We start from the raw sequence: 15,034 nt of genomic DNA on the forward strand, positions 1-15,034 counted from the left end.
TTCGAGTATGTGAACTGGGAAAGGAAATTAAGGTTACCATAGTGACTGATAGTCAGTATGGATTTGGGGTTGTCCATGACTACGGACAACTGTGGTCCCAAAGAGGTTATTTAACTTCTGCAGGATCCCACATACGTAATGCTGAATTCGTAAGAATGTTGATTGACTCAATTCAATTGCCTGATAAGATTGCAGTAGTTAAAATGCGCAGCTCATAAAAAGGGTGATGACTACATAACTCGAGGTAACAGGTATGTAGATTCCATTGCAAAATATTGTGCCAGAAAAGAGCATGCTTCAAGTCCTTTAATGCTAGCAACAGTAGTTGAGACTTGGCAAGAAGTGAGGCAAATGTAGGAAGAAGCTGATGAGGAAGAGAAAAATTTCTGGTTAAAGGCAGGATGTAGGCAAAGAGAAGATAACATTTGGGTTTTCAAAGATTAAAGACCAGTAATGCCCGATAGCATGATCTCAAATATGGCCCGAATGTATCATGGTCAAGCTCATGTTGGGAGAAATGCCATGCTTCGTCTATTTAGACAGACGTGGTATAATCCTAAATTTAGGATGATTGCTGAAAGTTTATGCCATAGATGTCTGGTGTGTCAGCAGTTTAATCCATACAGAAAAACAATTGTGAGTCTGGGAACCATAGGACGGGAGGGAGGTCCATTCACACAAATGCAGTTGGATTTCATAGAACTTCCACCTTGTAACAGGCTCAGGTATGTCTTGGTGATCATATGTCTGTGTTCTCGGTGGGTGGAGGCTTTCCCCATGAGGAGAAATGATAGGCTAACTGTTGCAAAGTTGCTTTTATGAGAAATCATCCCAAGGTATGGATTTCCAGTAACAATTGAAACTGACAGAGGCAGCCACTTTCAGAACGAGCTATTACAGATGATCTGTGAAGCACTGGACATTTGTCAGAAACTGCACTGTACTTACAGACCTGAGGCTTCAGGGGTAGGTGAACAAGTAAATGGAACAATAAAAAACAGGATTTAAAAAATGTGTTTGGCAACAGGCCTCAAGTGACCAGATGCCTTACGACTTGTTTTGATGACCTTAAGGAGTAGCCCTGATAAAAAGACTGGATTTAGTCCACATGAGATTTTGATGGGCAGAGTGGTGAGACAAGCATTTGTGCCAGTTGATAAACTGTTAACGATTAATGATGACATCATACTGGATTACTGCAAAAACCTGTCTGATGTGGTGACTTCTGTGTTCCATCAAGTGGGAACTGAATCAAACATGAAAGAGAAAAATCTAGCTCATGATCTAGTTCCTGGAGATTGGGTTTGGATAAAGGTACATCGCAGAAGAAACTGTTTGATGCCTCGCTGGCAGAGACCAAGACAGGTCATATTGGTCAGCACCACTGCAGTTAAATGCGCCGGAGTGAAGAGATGGGTGCATGCAAGCCACACTCTCCGTGTGCCTGAACCTGAGAATCCAAATGAGGAAGGTGAAAGCACAACTGATTCTGATTCTGAAGGTGAACCAGAGAAAAATCCAGATACTGAAGCTCGACCAGAACGTCGCCAACTGGAAGTATCAAATGCTAGCTCTGTGTCTGAAGGAGAAGGAGAAATTGTCGAAATACCGAATTCTGAAGATCGATTTGGTAGAGACTGGCACCAGTAAGGACATTGAGCAATGTGGATATAAAACTGGTGATCAAGAGAACACTGAAGAACAGTCTGAAAGCTCTGGAAGCAGGAACAAATATCCTGACCCTGGAAAAGAGGAAATAACTCACGATAAGGATGAGATTCCGAGTACCAGCTATGGAGATGTTCCTAACAGAGTGATAGAACTGTCGAAAGAGAAAACTGACCTTGAAAAAGAAAAAGACATTATAAAGTTTGTCATAAATGAAACTGTCAAAGAGGCTGAAAGTGAAACTGACGACAGTACAGATGAGACTCCATTGAGAAAGTGTCCCAGAAAAAGGGCTTTGAGAGTGGAACATAACTCCACGGAGCCTAAGACAAAAAGAGTTTGTAAAGGAGATAATTGGCCTAAAGAGAGTGATGGACTGAGATTTAAACTGGTTAAGAAAGCAAGAAAGCCAGAAGATCAAGTAAATGAAATAACCAGTCAAAAGGAGTCATTGGGAAAAAGAATAGAAGTTGTTCAAAGTCCAAAAAGATTAAGAAGTAAACAGTAGCCAAAAGAACTTATACTGCCCAAAGTCAATTGGGAAAAGTGAGTCAAGAAACTGAATCACAGAGAAAAGTGATAATTGATCAAAGGTACAAGGTAGAGATAAAACCTGAAATCCTGACATAAAGGGAACATTGTAAGTGAAGGGGTGAACGCCTATAGATGACAAAGGTCTAAGAGAATTGTAAAGGCAGATCTCTGTGGAACCAAAAAAATGTCTAGCAATAACCATAAAACGAAATGTTCTATCTTTAGAAAATGGTGTAGAATGTGTTTGATATGTACTGGACTATTAATATTGATATGGATAATTTTAGCTATTGTCATTCCTTTCCAGGATAACTTAGTGAAGTTGAAACATAATGTGAGTTCAAATGAACAAAATGTTGAATCAAAGTCTAACAAACAGCATGTATATAGACCAGAAATGCATCAAGATAGGTCAATCAGTGACTACACCAAAAATACGTTTTCAAGATTGTTGTCTGAATATGTTAAGACCATGGATGCTAGTGACTGTTATGTCTGTGTAAAATTAACTGTATCTGTTTCAGAAGGGGTGACATATCACCATCTTCCACTTACATATGGTGTCACGTGCAGTGTAATTGCAAGTCTGTTTTATCAAACAGGGACATTAGAGTACTATTATTCAAATTCAGATGATGTATTTGCAAAATTGAAAGTAACTAATGTCATGAATAAAGTAAAGCCTGCTAAAGTAATGGGGGGTATTCTTTTTGAAAATGGATGAATTGAGCCACAAGTATGCGTTCAAAAATAATTTAACAAGTAAAATGAGAATTAAGGAGAAAGCATTTTTAGATGTGGTTGAAGAGAGAAGAATTGCTTATAAACGTAGTGAAAAAGTGAAACATGAGAAATCTAAATATTGGACATTTGAAGATGAAAATCTTGATGATAGAAATGTGAATGTGGCCATAAGTATAGGTACTCCATTGTTAGGGAAATTCTGTACTAGAAGAGACAACACTGTGTATGACAAATATTTTGTGGGAGCAAGTCAATGTAAAGACACCTATAGAATAATAGGGGGTTGAGGATTTAAAGGTGGAAAAGATCCAGTTTTCCCTGATATTTATTTTATTTGCAGAAACAAATCTTATTATAGACTACCAGACAATTGGTATGGGACGTGCTACGTGGGTCTGGTCTTTCCTAAAATCTTTCATGTAGATAGAGGTACTAATGGAATGCATGAGATAGGTAAACCTTTAAGTTGTAGAAAAAGAGAGAGTGTAATTGAAATAATAGGCGATACTTTTGGAGCACTGATACCAGCAGTGGGAATATCTTTTAATGCAAACCGAATTCAAAGATTATCAACGATAGTAGATCGTTTGTCAACAGACACAGCAGGAGGATTTTTGATGGTAAATACTGAAATGGTTGCTATGAGAGCTATGGTGATGCAGAATCATCTTGCTCTTGATATAATATTGGCAAAAGAAGGAGGAGTGCGTGTAATTTTGAAGGTACAACACTGTTGCACCTACATTCCAGACAAAAGTCAAATTATTGAAAAGTATATTACAAACATTACAGAATTGCATAAGGAAATTGAACCACTGGAGGTTGACGGTGTTCTTGAGCGACTTGGTAAAAGTTTTTCAGCAGTTAAACGTTGATTTCAAGAAATAGGTAGTTCAATTATAGGTGAGATACTAACCCCAGTAACAATAATAGTATTAGTGATGTTGATGCTAAGATTATGCTGTATATATGGAAAAAGAAGGAATGCTAGAATGTTAATAAAGAAAGCAATTCAAGAAAACCAGAAAGAGAAAGAGAAAACTGTGATATAGAAATGGAGGAATTTCGGAAAAAAGTTTGTAAGGAAACCAGAGAAGAAGATACTAGAGTATAAACCATACTAATCTGAAGAACTTGAAACATGTTTGGATAAAATGTACAAACTTTTGGGAGATATTTGGTGATAAGATCACCAAAGGAAGGAGTTGATGGAGCGAGGTGGAGAAACAACATTTTGTATACCCCTCGTGAAGTAAATTCCTCATAACTGTAACCTTTAATAATTGTAAGGTTTGGAAAATGTATCAATGTAGTATAGAATGCACACACAAATACACATGGGGATATTAATCTGCCTGCATGGGAAACTATAACTGACTAATTTAGTAATGTCGTCATGTTGTTTATTAATGCAAAGCTTTAAATTAATCAAAAGCTGCATAAATGTGCTTTCTGTTTATGTGTTTTGTGGCAAAAATATGGAGTTAGGTGGGTAAACCATGCATATGTGTTGCTTATTTGCTAGGTAACAACTAACAGGGAAAACTTTAGTATGGGTAAGGTAAACAGAAGGGTTATATTTCAATAATTAACATTTATTTGTGTTTGTTTCTATGATAGTTCCCATTCTGGCTCTTGAGGCCTACCTGAAAATGGAGGCTTTCGATTACTGTGACAGTGAAAGAGACTGCGCACGCGCGGCTACAGCCGAGATTGAATGTGACCTGCCTGTGCCTGAGCGAGAGCGATTCAAGGACGGCTTGCCCTGGAAGTCCAGATGACTGCCAGCAGAATGAACATTTGAGTTACTGATCGTGGGAAAGGAAACTATAGTAACTAGTTGAGGATGTGATTAGGCCAAAGACTTTCTCAAACAAAGGACTCTTTAAATTCAGTTGATGCCACAGAAATTGAATATTAGAATGATGAGGTGATGCTCATCCACCCTCAAATTGTCCAATCAGAACTTGAGTTTGTATTGACAGTTACTTTTGTAGATAGATAAGGTTAGTGAAAAAGGGTATAAAAAGTTGTGACTTTACTTAAGAAAAAACTCTCTTTTGATTTCCTCCTGAGATGTTGTTGGTATGCTGATTTTCCTGAGATGTAAGAATTCTTGAATAAATATTTTATTTCTTTGAGTGAGAACTGAGCTTTAGTTGAGGTTATTAGTTTGGGAAGGTAGGAGAAAATACATTTTGGGAACTATCTGTCTTTTGCTAATACTTATGTTCTGAAATCTAAATAATAATGTCTATTTCTGCATTTCTGAAATAAAATGAATATAACTGTTTGAGATAAAACTTTCTTCTTTAAAGTACATTTTGAATAAAGAAAATAAATAAAGCGAATAAACTGTTAGACATGCTAAACCTTGCTTTGAATAAAAATTAGATAAATGGAGAATTAAGCTGGTCTTGTATTTTCCTTAGCCTAATTTTTACTAGCAGATCCATTTACCATAATGGTGGTGTGTCTGAATAAAATGGCATGCTAATAATAACCATGGTAAAATACTTTTAACTGCAGGTGTAAATAGTATAAATATTTAGTTTTGATTTAGACACTCCGCTATGATCCAAAAGCTCTCCTTTGATTCACATCGATCCATGAAGTAGGTTGAAAGTATTTGTGAGTAACTCGCAGTGTTATGGTCCCCAGTGATGAGTAAGTGTATGACTTGGTACTTCAGGGATAGGTGACATGGTTTTAGAAAACATTTCCGGAGTAGCGCTGCAACATAACATACATGTGCAAGTAGTGTTAGTAGGCGTTTATACCATACAGGGAGTGGGAAGCGAACTAGTGACCGCTACTGTGTGTTGATTCCGGAAGCGGGAAGCGAAGTAGTTACGCCTAACGGTGTGAAGACTTGGGGATGAAACCGAGCTGATTGCTTTAAAGTGATGGGCTCTGGGCACTGTAGGATACTAGCCACTGTAGTATAAGTGTGTAAGTAGTGTTAGTATGCGTTTACAGTATATAGGGAGTGGGAAGCGAACAACTCATCCCTACTGGTTTGAAGACTGGAGGATTAAACCGTGAGCAAAATTGTGAGCTCATTGCTGTAAAGTGTTGTGCTCTGGGTGCTGTAGCATACTTGTGGAAGAAGTGTTAGTTTACGTTCATACAATATAGGGAGTGGGAAGCAAAAGTCTTACCCCTACCGGTCTCAAGACTCGTGGATGAAACCATGAGCTCATTCCTGTAAAGTCATGTGCTCTGTGTAGTATTCCATTGTAAGTCATAGTAGAATGTTAGTATGTAATTCTACTAGAATCTAAGGGGCATATCATCAAGGAATGGCACTAAAATTATCGCCGCTTTAGGGGCAGTAAACTGCAGCTAAAATGGCGATAATGGGCTTGATAATATGCTGTAGAGAATTCCAATAGAAGGCCATGTTAACACAAGAACATGGGCTTCTACTGGAATTCTCTAGGGCATATTATCGCCGTTTTACCAGCAGTTTTCTGCCGGGAAAGCAGCGATCATTTAAACGCCATTCCTTGATAATATGGCCCTCTGTATGTAATGTTAGAATGTAGGGCTATCATGAGGGGAACCTTGCGGAGTTCGTACACGGTGCTGGATTAGACTGTTGCTTTGCTGTCTGCTCCTGCTGGTGGTTGTTTCAGGTGTCTTGTTTTCTTGTAATAAATCTACCTATTGGATCCACTGCTGTCTGGCTCTTCACTACATGAATTTGGCGACGAGCTGGAGAAGGCAAAAAGAAGGCACCACTCAGCAATATTTCAAAATTGTTTGCTTTGCGCTGAAGACCCGTTTTGTTCGTGTAGCTGTTTCTACTCATGCCAGGGTCATCGGCTCATTGAACTATGTCATCCGACTTCTGGTAGGATTTATATTTTTAGATTTTGCGCTTTCTCTGCTTCTTCACTACATTCTGGTCGCTGTACTACACGTGTGTAAGTAGTGTTAGAATGCATTTATACTAACAAATGCAAAATGGTAGTTGGGAGGGCGACCTGTCAGGCACTGCTCATACAATGTCCCGGGGTGTGCATTCGCTGGACATTTGTGTTTGCTATTAGAGGATGGTACATGGCTTCCACCCTGAGATAGCAAATACTTGCGTATCGGCACAAACACTCGGGCAGAACGCCGTTTCGAAACCGGTCTATTTTTCTCTCGCATGGGAGAAACATTGGCACAAGCGAGACCCACAAGTACAAAATCGAGGCTCGCAGAATCCATATTTTTACGGCTGCATACATAAGACCCACAGACAAGTTCATTCTACCTTGAGATTCAGATCCACTATTTCTTAGACAGACATATACATCTAAGAAACAACCAGTTATCTGGACCCCTGACGAAGGGGTGAAAACCCCGAAATGCATTGGGTTGTACATTTAATTGTGTTGTACAAAAATTGTTTTGAAAAATGTATATGATTTATTCACAATGATTCTTGATTTTTGATGCATTGTCCTAATTGATGAAAAAGAATTTTATTAACTAAACTCGAAAATACTTGTTCGACTACTTGAAGCGAGAGGAGGAAAACCTTGTATCGCTGTAATAGAGGGGATGCAGATGTAAAAATGGAGAGAAAAAAGTGGGGCTTCACCGTTCTTTTAAATGAGGCCCCTGGTGCATGGGTAATGTTCTGTGGCCAATCCAATTATTATATTGTAGGGTCTCTGTAGGACTAGGATCTTAATGTCACATGTAAATTAGACGCAGAAGGGCACAGAGACGTTTTGCAGCCTAGGGGTGCGCCACCTTCCTGGGTATTGTTTACTAATTGTTCAGGGGGTTCGAGGCCAACTGAAGTCCGGGGATTGCCAATCTCCGGGTCTTTATTTAAATATGCAGGGTGGGCCTCCGCAGTCCCTGAAGCCTCGGTGGTCCTAGCAGTGCCTTATTTGTTCTGTAATCAAACGGGCAGTACTTATGGTGTTATAAAGTGATACACTCATAGAACTCTTGCAGTTGTACAATTACCAAAGCTTCATTTGTCTAATAGTCAGTTAGATTATGTTTGGTGGGTGCACTCTAATATTAAATAATGTTGTCCTTGAAATCTCCTATAAACAGATAATTTTCACAATAAATAATAGACAAGTGTTGGCAGAAAAAGAAGACCTATAAACTCAGTTATTTATTTGAAAAAAAAGTCACCATTATTAAAACAGAAATAAATAGAAATTTAACTTTAATAGAACAGTATAATAAAGAAAACATGGGTTGGACTCCAGTGGAACCAGCGTAGGAAACCTGCAAGACAAAAATGAAACATAAGTATGTGTGCTATGTGGAAGAGGTAAAGAAAGGTAGTCCGAATGAATGGACCATAGTGAGAATGAAAGGTAAAGGGAGTGGGTGGAAGGGAGAAGGGGAGGGAGACTCAAAAGAAGAGAGGGAGGAGGAGACAGAGCATTGACTACTGGACCCAATCCTTAGTGTTTGCCCTCCATCACCCGTTAGTCTAGGATGCTAGAACGAGTGTGGTTCAGCAAGCCCTTAAAATTAAATATATGAGGCCAGAGATTATGGGACATATTATGAAGGAAGGGTGATCACATTATCGCCGCTTTAGTGGCAGGAAACTGCCAGTAAAGCGGCGATAAGGGGTTGATAATATGCCCTTGTGAATTCCCTTAGAAGCCCAGGTTCTGGTGTGATCCTGGGCTTCAATGGGAATTCACAAGGGCATATTATCAACCCCTTATCATCGCTTTAGCAGTAGTTTCCTGTCGCTAAAGTGGTGATAATGTTATCGCCATTCTTTGATAATATAGTCCTACATTATTAGCTACGGGAAAATCGCTTGCATGCTTGCACCTGTGCACCCAGGGTGTTGCACCCCAACCCCTTACCGTGCACTGTGCTCAATTGTAGGTCTTGCACACTGAAGCTTCACTGCTCACCTGCCACCACTGGTGTGTCCCACGACATGTTGGTGCAAGCTCCTAGTCCGGAGTATGTTTGTACGGTAACCAGGTCTCCGGTCAGGGACGGTGTCTTAATACCACGATGGAAGGTGTCAGAATGCCAGGGCATCATTGCAGGGTCAGCTCCCGCTCCGCCCTTCTTGTGGCAATCAATCGAATGTCTTAAAAGGGTGAAATAATTTAATAGTGGAAACGTCTGGAGGTAAATGACGGTTTATTTCAAGCTTGATAGAAAATAGGAGTTGAGTGCATCCTTTGTTTTTGAAGTATGATCTACCAACTTTTAGTTCGTTCAAGGTCTTCAGAGACCTTCTGAAAACTCTGGACCCGCCACTGAGCCATGAGAGCCCTCAAAAGAAATGTACGGAACTGGCTAACTACTTTCATATGAAAGTAGAAAACATCATAAATTCCTTACCACCATCCCAGGAATTAGATATAGGCAAACAGCGAGCTGATGTTCAGATTAAGCTCGATGTTTTTGGCCCAGTGACCTCTGATGAAGTCCATAGGGTTCTAGGGGCCATGAAGAGTGGTTCACCGAGGGATCCGGTCCCGATGAGATATCTTAAGCAGATAACAACTACCATCGTGGAACCAGTAACAGATCTTATCAATGCATCCTTGGCACAGGGGTCGGTTCCACCTAGTTGGAAAAAAGCGGTCGTAAAAGCACTTTTGAAAAAGCCTGGTCTAATCCATCAGACCTGGCTAATTTCAGACCGATCTCTCTGCTGCCTGGGTTCGGTAAGATTGCAGAGAAACTGGTGAACAGGCAGCTGTCACACTTCTTGGAGTCCAATGGCCTGTTGCGGAATTCCCAAATGGGATTCAGGCCGGGCCAAGGCACTGACACCGCCCTTCTGGCAGTCGTGGAGGAAGCCAGGAGCATTCTGGATTCAGGAGGATCAGTGGCAGTGATCCTCCTGGACCTTAGTGCGGCTTTTGATACCGTAAACCATCAGGTGCTGCTCCAACGACTGTCAGAAGTGGGCCTGACTGGAATGGCCTAGAAGTGGCTCGCGTCGTTTCTTCACCAACGAACCTATCAAGTCTGGGAAGGTAGTGCTCAATCCGCCCCATCCCCCTTCAATGTGGTGTGCCTCAGGGCTCCTCCCTGAGCCCCACATTGTTTAATGTCTATATGGCACCGCTAGAGGATGTGGTGGCATCACTGGGCATCAAAATAATCAGCTCCGCTGATGATACCCAATTGGTCGTGGCCCTCTCCCAATTGGGGGACCATCCTGACCTTTTGCACTCCTGCTTGTCCAAGGTGTATACTTGGATGGGCAACTCAGCATTAAAATTGAACGGCGCTAAAACAGAGGTGATGCTGCTGGGACATGCGGGGCCTTCATTACCGCCAGGTAGCTGGCCGACTTGCCTTGGCGATCCTCCAACTCCCAAAAAAGAGATTAAAAGTTTGGGCGTGTGGCTTGAACAAAATTTGTCGTTCAAGACCCATGCAAAGAAAACCCCCGGAGTCTGTTTTTCCTTGCTTCGATCGGCCCGCAAGATCCTACCCCTTCTCCCTCCGACCTCCAGGAAACTCCTTATTCAGGGGCTGATTGTCTCGAGGTTGGACAACAGCAATGCGCTTTTTCTGGGTGCCCCGGAGGCAACGCTCACTAAACTTCAACAAGTGCAGAACGTGGCAGCAAGACTGCTGTTGAATATTCCTAGGAGACAATCGGCAAAACCAGCATTAAGAGCGCTGCATTGGCTCCCAGTACGGGAGAGGATAAAATTCAAATCTCTCTGTACGGCTCATAAAATCCTAAGAGGGAAAGGCCCGCCCATCCTGCATAATATGGTTCTCCCCTATAAGGCTACTAGAGCACTTCGCTCGGACCATAAATCCCTGGTAAAAGTGGCCAGAGTTAAAAGAGCCCGGATGGGCGGGAGAAGATTCTCGGTGAATGTGGCCACCGCACTGCCCTTAAATTTATGAACAGAGACCGGTATCATTCGGTTCCGAAAGTTGCTTAAAACTCACCTATTTCCCGCCTAATGATGTCCTTTTCTCAGCCCCATCCCTCTGAGCTATGAACGAGCGCTGGGATGCCCGAGGGTAACCAAGCGCTATATAAGATTCCAAATAATAATAATAGTGGTAATCGTGGTTCAAAGAGGAGTTGGAGTGCACGAGAATACACAAGGTTAAATAAAAATATGTTATGCCAACGTTCACATACAAAGGTACAAAGGGCATGCTAGAAGCACATTGTGTGTGTGTAATGCAGTGGCGGGAACCTGTGTGCATGTACACTTAGTAAGGAGCTCACTATAGTGTCCTAAAAGCCAACGCCACGTGTCTGTAGGGCAGCGCAGCGCCTCGCTCAGGCCTACAGTATGGTCCAGCAGGTCCTTAAAATTAGACCGATGTGACTGATAGAGGTCAGAGATCACATATTACGCACAGCAACATCGCTTTTTCGCACATGCGCACTCAGGGTGATGCACCCCACCCCTCCTGCAGAACTGCCCTCAACAGGTGTCTGTAGGGCAGCGCTGCCCATGGGCTCAGGCCTACCTTATGGTACAGCAGGTCTTTAAAAAGAGACAGAGATGTGACTGAATGAGGTCAAAGATCACATCATAACACATGGCAATATCGCTTATTCAGACGTGTGCAGTCTGGCTGATGCATCCCACCCCTCCCACAGCATCGTGCTGAAGAGATGTCTGTAGGGCAGCGCTGCCCGCTGGCTCAGGCCTACAGTACGGTCCAGCAGGTCTTTTAAATGAAACAGAGATGTGACTGAATGAGGTCAAAGATCACATCATAACACATGGCAATATCGTTTGGTCGCACCTGAGCAGCCAGGCTGAAGCACCCCACCCCTCTTGCTGCACCTCGCTCAATTGGAGGCCCCGTGCACCCATGCCGCTCTGCTTACCTGCTGTCATTGTTGTGTGAGCAAACACTACGGGCAGCAGTGCTCACAATTCAGACGGAGTGTTGATTGCAGGAGAATGTACACCTCATGGATCCTTTTCGTAGACGACAGGCAGTAGGGCTCACAATTTAGAGCCCGTGTTGATTGCCAGGATGGTGTACACCTCATGGTTCCATTTCTTTTTTTTATTGCCCATTGTGATATGCAAGGTGGATGGCGAATACCATTTGAGGTAGTGTGGAAGAAGAGGGACTTGTGGCGTTGTCGTTATCCTATTTATACATACGCAAAGTTTGCTGGGCTTGCATACGCCAAGCCAGCGTAGGGATGTGAATAAATATTTCGGGGACTTGGGTGTTGGTCAGTTCCTGCCTGGCCAGGAAGTGTACTTATGTGTGTTTCTTTTGTAGTTTTGGCCCCGCAGACTATGCAATTTAGAATAGTGTAGCATATGTCAGGAGGGCGGACACTATCGTTAATGAGATGGCATGTGATCTAGGATGTGCAGTCTGCCCATGGCTGATGATGCTCTTTAGAGCCACCAATACCCAGGCCGAAAGGCAGCAGAACAATGTGCAGACACACACACCAGGGGCATCGTGTAACACATATTTGTTTTTTGATGGAATGTTTGAGATGTATGGCAATAACACATGGATTCAGGGCATGAATATTGATCAATATGATCGTTGCATGTTGTGTGTAGCATAAGATATGTGTATACAGGGAAACACTTTTCAAAAAAGCTTTCTAAGCAGAAGAGGTGTCTCATCAAATACTGTAGAGAGAATGAGTAAAATGGGTGGGGTGGTACAACTGTTACAACGGGAAATGTTATGAACCAATCAACTGCTTTTTTTTAAGGTCACATGGCAATCGCAAACAGAGCGCACACGGAGGACGCACCCGATGCGATTTTGACAATATATATTTATTATAATATAAGTTTATTACAGTTAGAAATATATAAATGTTTAAAATAATTTAGATTTTCGCGTGCTCTCATATACAGTTTAAAGTTATTTAGATATACTTTTGAGACAAAAAAAAGGGAATGGCATACCCGGCGCGATACTATACGTCTGTGGCGTAACAGATGGCCTGGCAGCGTGTACTCGTCAAATACGCATTACGCAGCAGGCTTGACCGCATACGTACATGACGTAATGCGTGGCTTGGTACTGCGTACTAGTCGGATACCAAAGTAGTACCTGGGGTGACTTCAAAATGCGCACCATTTACGAGTTTTGCAATCTGGCGGATAGGATTCGTGTGGTGATGGAGTTTGGTACGCTACCGGTATGGGAGTGCAGTTTTCTCCCCCGACCAAACAAATGTACGTATTTTTTGGGGAAGATATAAAAATTACATGAGGATTAAAGTTTAAAAAAAGAAGTATAATAGAATTCCAAAATATTTAAAAACATAATAGAAACAATATAGGTTCTATAAACATTAAAATATGAAATTAACATTTTAAAAACTTTGAAATTGACTGAAAAAAACATCGCTTTTACAGACGTTATAGTTAGGAATTAGCATTTAAAAAACCTTATAAGTTCACTAAAAAAAACATAGGTTTCAGGGACGTTATAGTTAGTTGAACATTTGACTGCTATAAAACGAGAGAAATTTGTCTGTTATAGTTAGTTGAACTAACTATAACGTGCGCGCCCGCAATGCACTGGTGATGATGTAACATATTACATCACTCATGACATGGTCAGTGACATCACTAATGACATCACTGTTGACATCACTCAGGACATCATCCACGTGACAATCTGATGCAACTACTGATGCTCTAATATAAACTTTGATACACCCATTCTAAAATACTGACAACTATTGTGGAAACCATACACAGAAGAATGCCATATACTACATAGCACTCACTATTTCCTAGGTCTACACACACATCTAGTCACTTATACATGTAGTTACTCATCAATAGAGGACTATAATATGCACTCATACATCTATTCATGCAGTCACGCGCTGCCTCTCATCCATAGAGTCACTCACACACCTAGTCAGTAATGCAAAGAATGAATCACATACCCATTTAATCATGTATACAGTTATGCACACCAACTTTGTTATTTTTAGACATACTACATCCCTTATTTATATAGATACTAACACATATTTACTGTCTTATACAATCCAATCACTGATAGAAGCAGACATTTATACCACCACTCTTGAAATAACTTATTCTCACGTATACTCATTTATATACGCCAACCCTCATATATAGTGGCTTAAAACATATTTAGTTAATCACAGATATACCACTGAGACATTTATTCACTGAACAACACACCTATAGACACACTAACTCACCCATACAGCCCTTTCCAGATGCACTTTTTTAATCCATACACCACTGAATCACCCACTCAGACATCTATGCACAGACTCATACACCCACCCACCCACACAGACACTCAGGGACCCATACAGATACTCAGACAACAAATCAATAACCTATATAGACACTCATGTACGTATTCAGCAACCCATGCAGTTGCTTACACACCAATGGAGAGACTAATACAGACTTTTACACAGTTTAGTCACTAACCCGTGCATTCAGTAAGACACGTTCAATCATTCACTTATACAGTCAGTCATGCACATACGAAATAATTCCTTTAGGCACTTGTAAATACATTCATTCTTCAATACACCTTGGCATATATATATAAAAAATATTTACATTTTATAGAAACACACATTCACTGGATGATGTTATGAGTGATGTCATCAGTGATGTCATTTGAGATGTAATCAGTGATGTATTACGTGACATCATCAGCAGTGCATTGCGGGCGCGCAAGTTATAGTTAGCTCAACTAACCATAACAGGCTAATTTCTCTGGGTTTATATGAGTCAAATGTTCAACTAACTATAACGTCCCTGAAACCTATAGTTCTTTTAGTGAATTTCTAAGGTTTTTTAAATGCTAATTCCTAACTATAACGTCTGTAAAACCTATGGTTTTATCAGTGAATATATATATATATTCACCACAGTTATGTCATCAGTGATGTCATCAGTGATGTCATCAGTGATGTCACTGACCATGTCATGAATGATGTAATATATGACGTCATCAGCAGTGCATTTCATGAGCGCATGTTATAGTTAGCTCAACTTACTATAACAGGGGAATTTGCTATGATTTTGTATGAGTGAAATGTCCAACTAACTATAACGTCCCCTGGAATCTATGTTTTTTCTGTGAATATATATATATA

Source organism: Lissotriton vulgaris, chromosome 9 (genome assembly GCF_964263255.1).
Source record: "Lissotriton vulgaris chromosome 9, aLisVul1.2, whole genome shotgun sequence".
NCBI lineage: Eukaryota > Metazoa > Chordata > Amphibia > Caudata > Salamandridae > Lissotriton > Lissotriton vulgaris.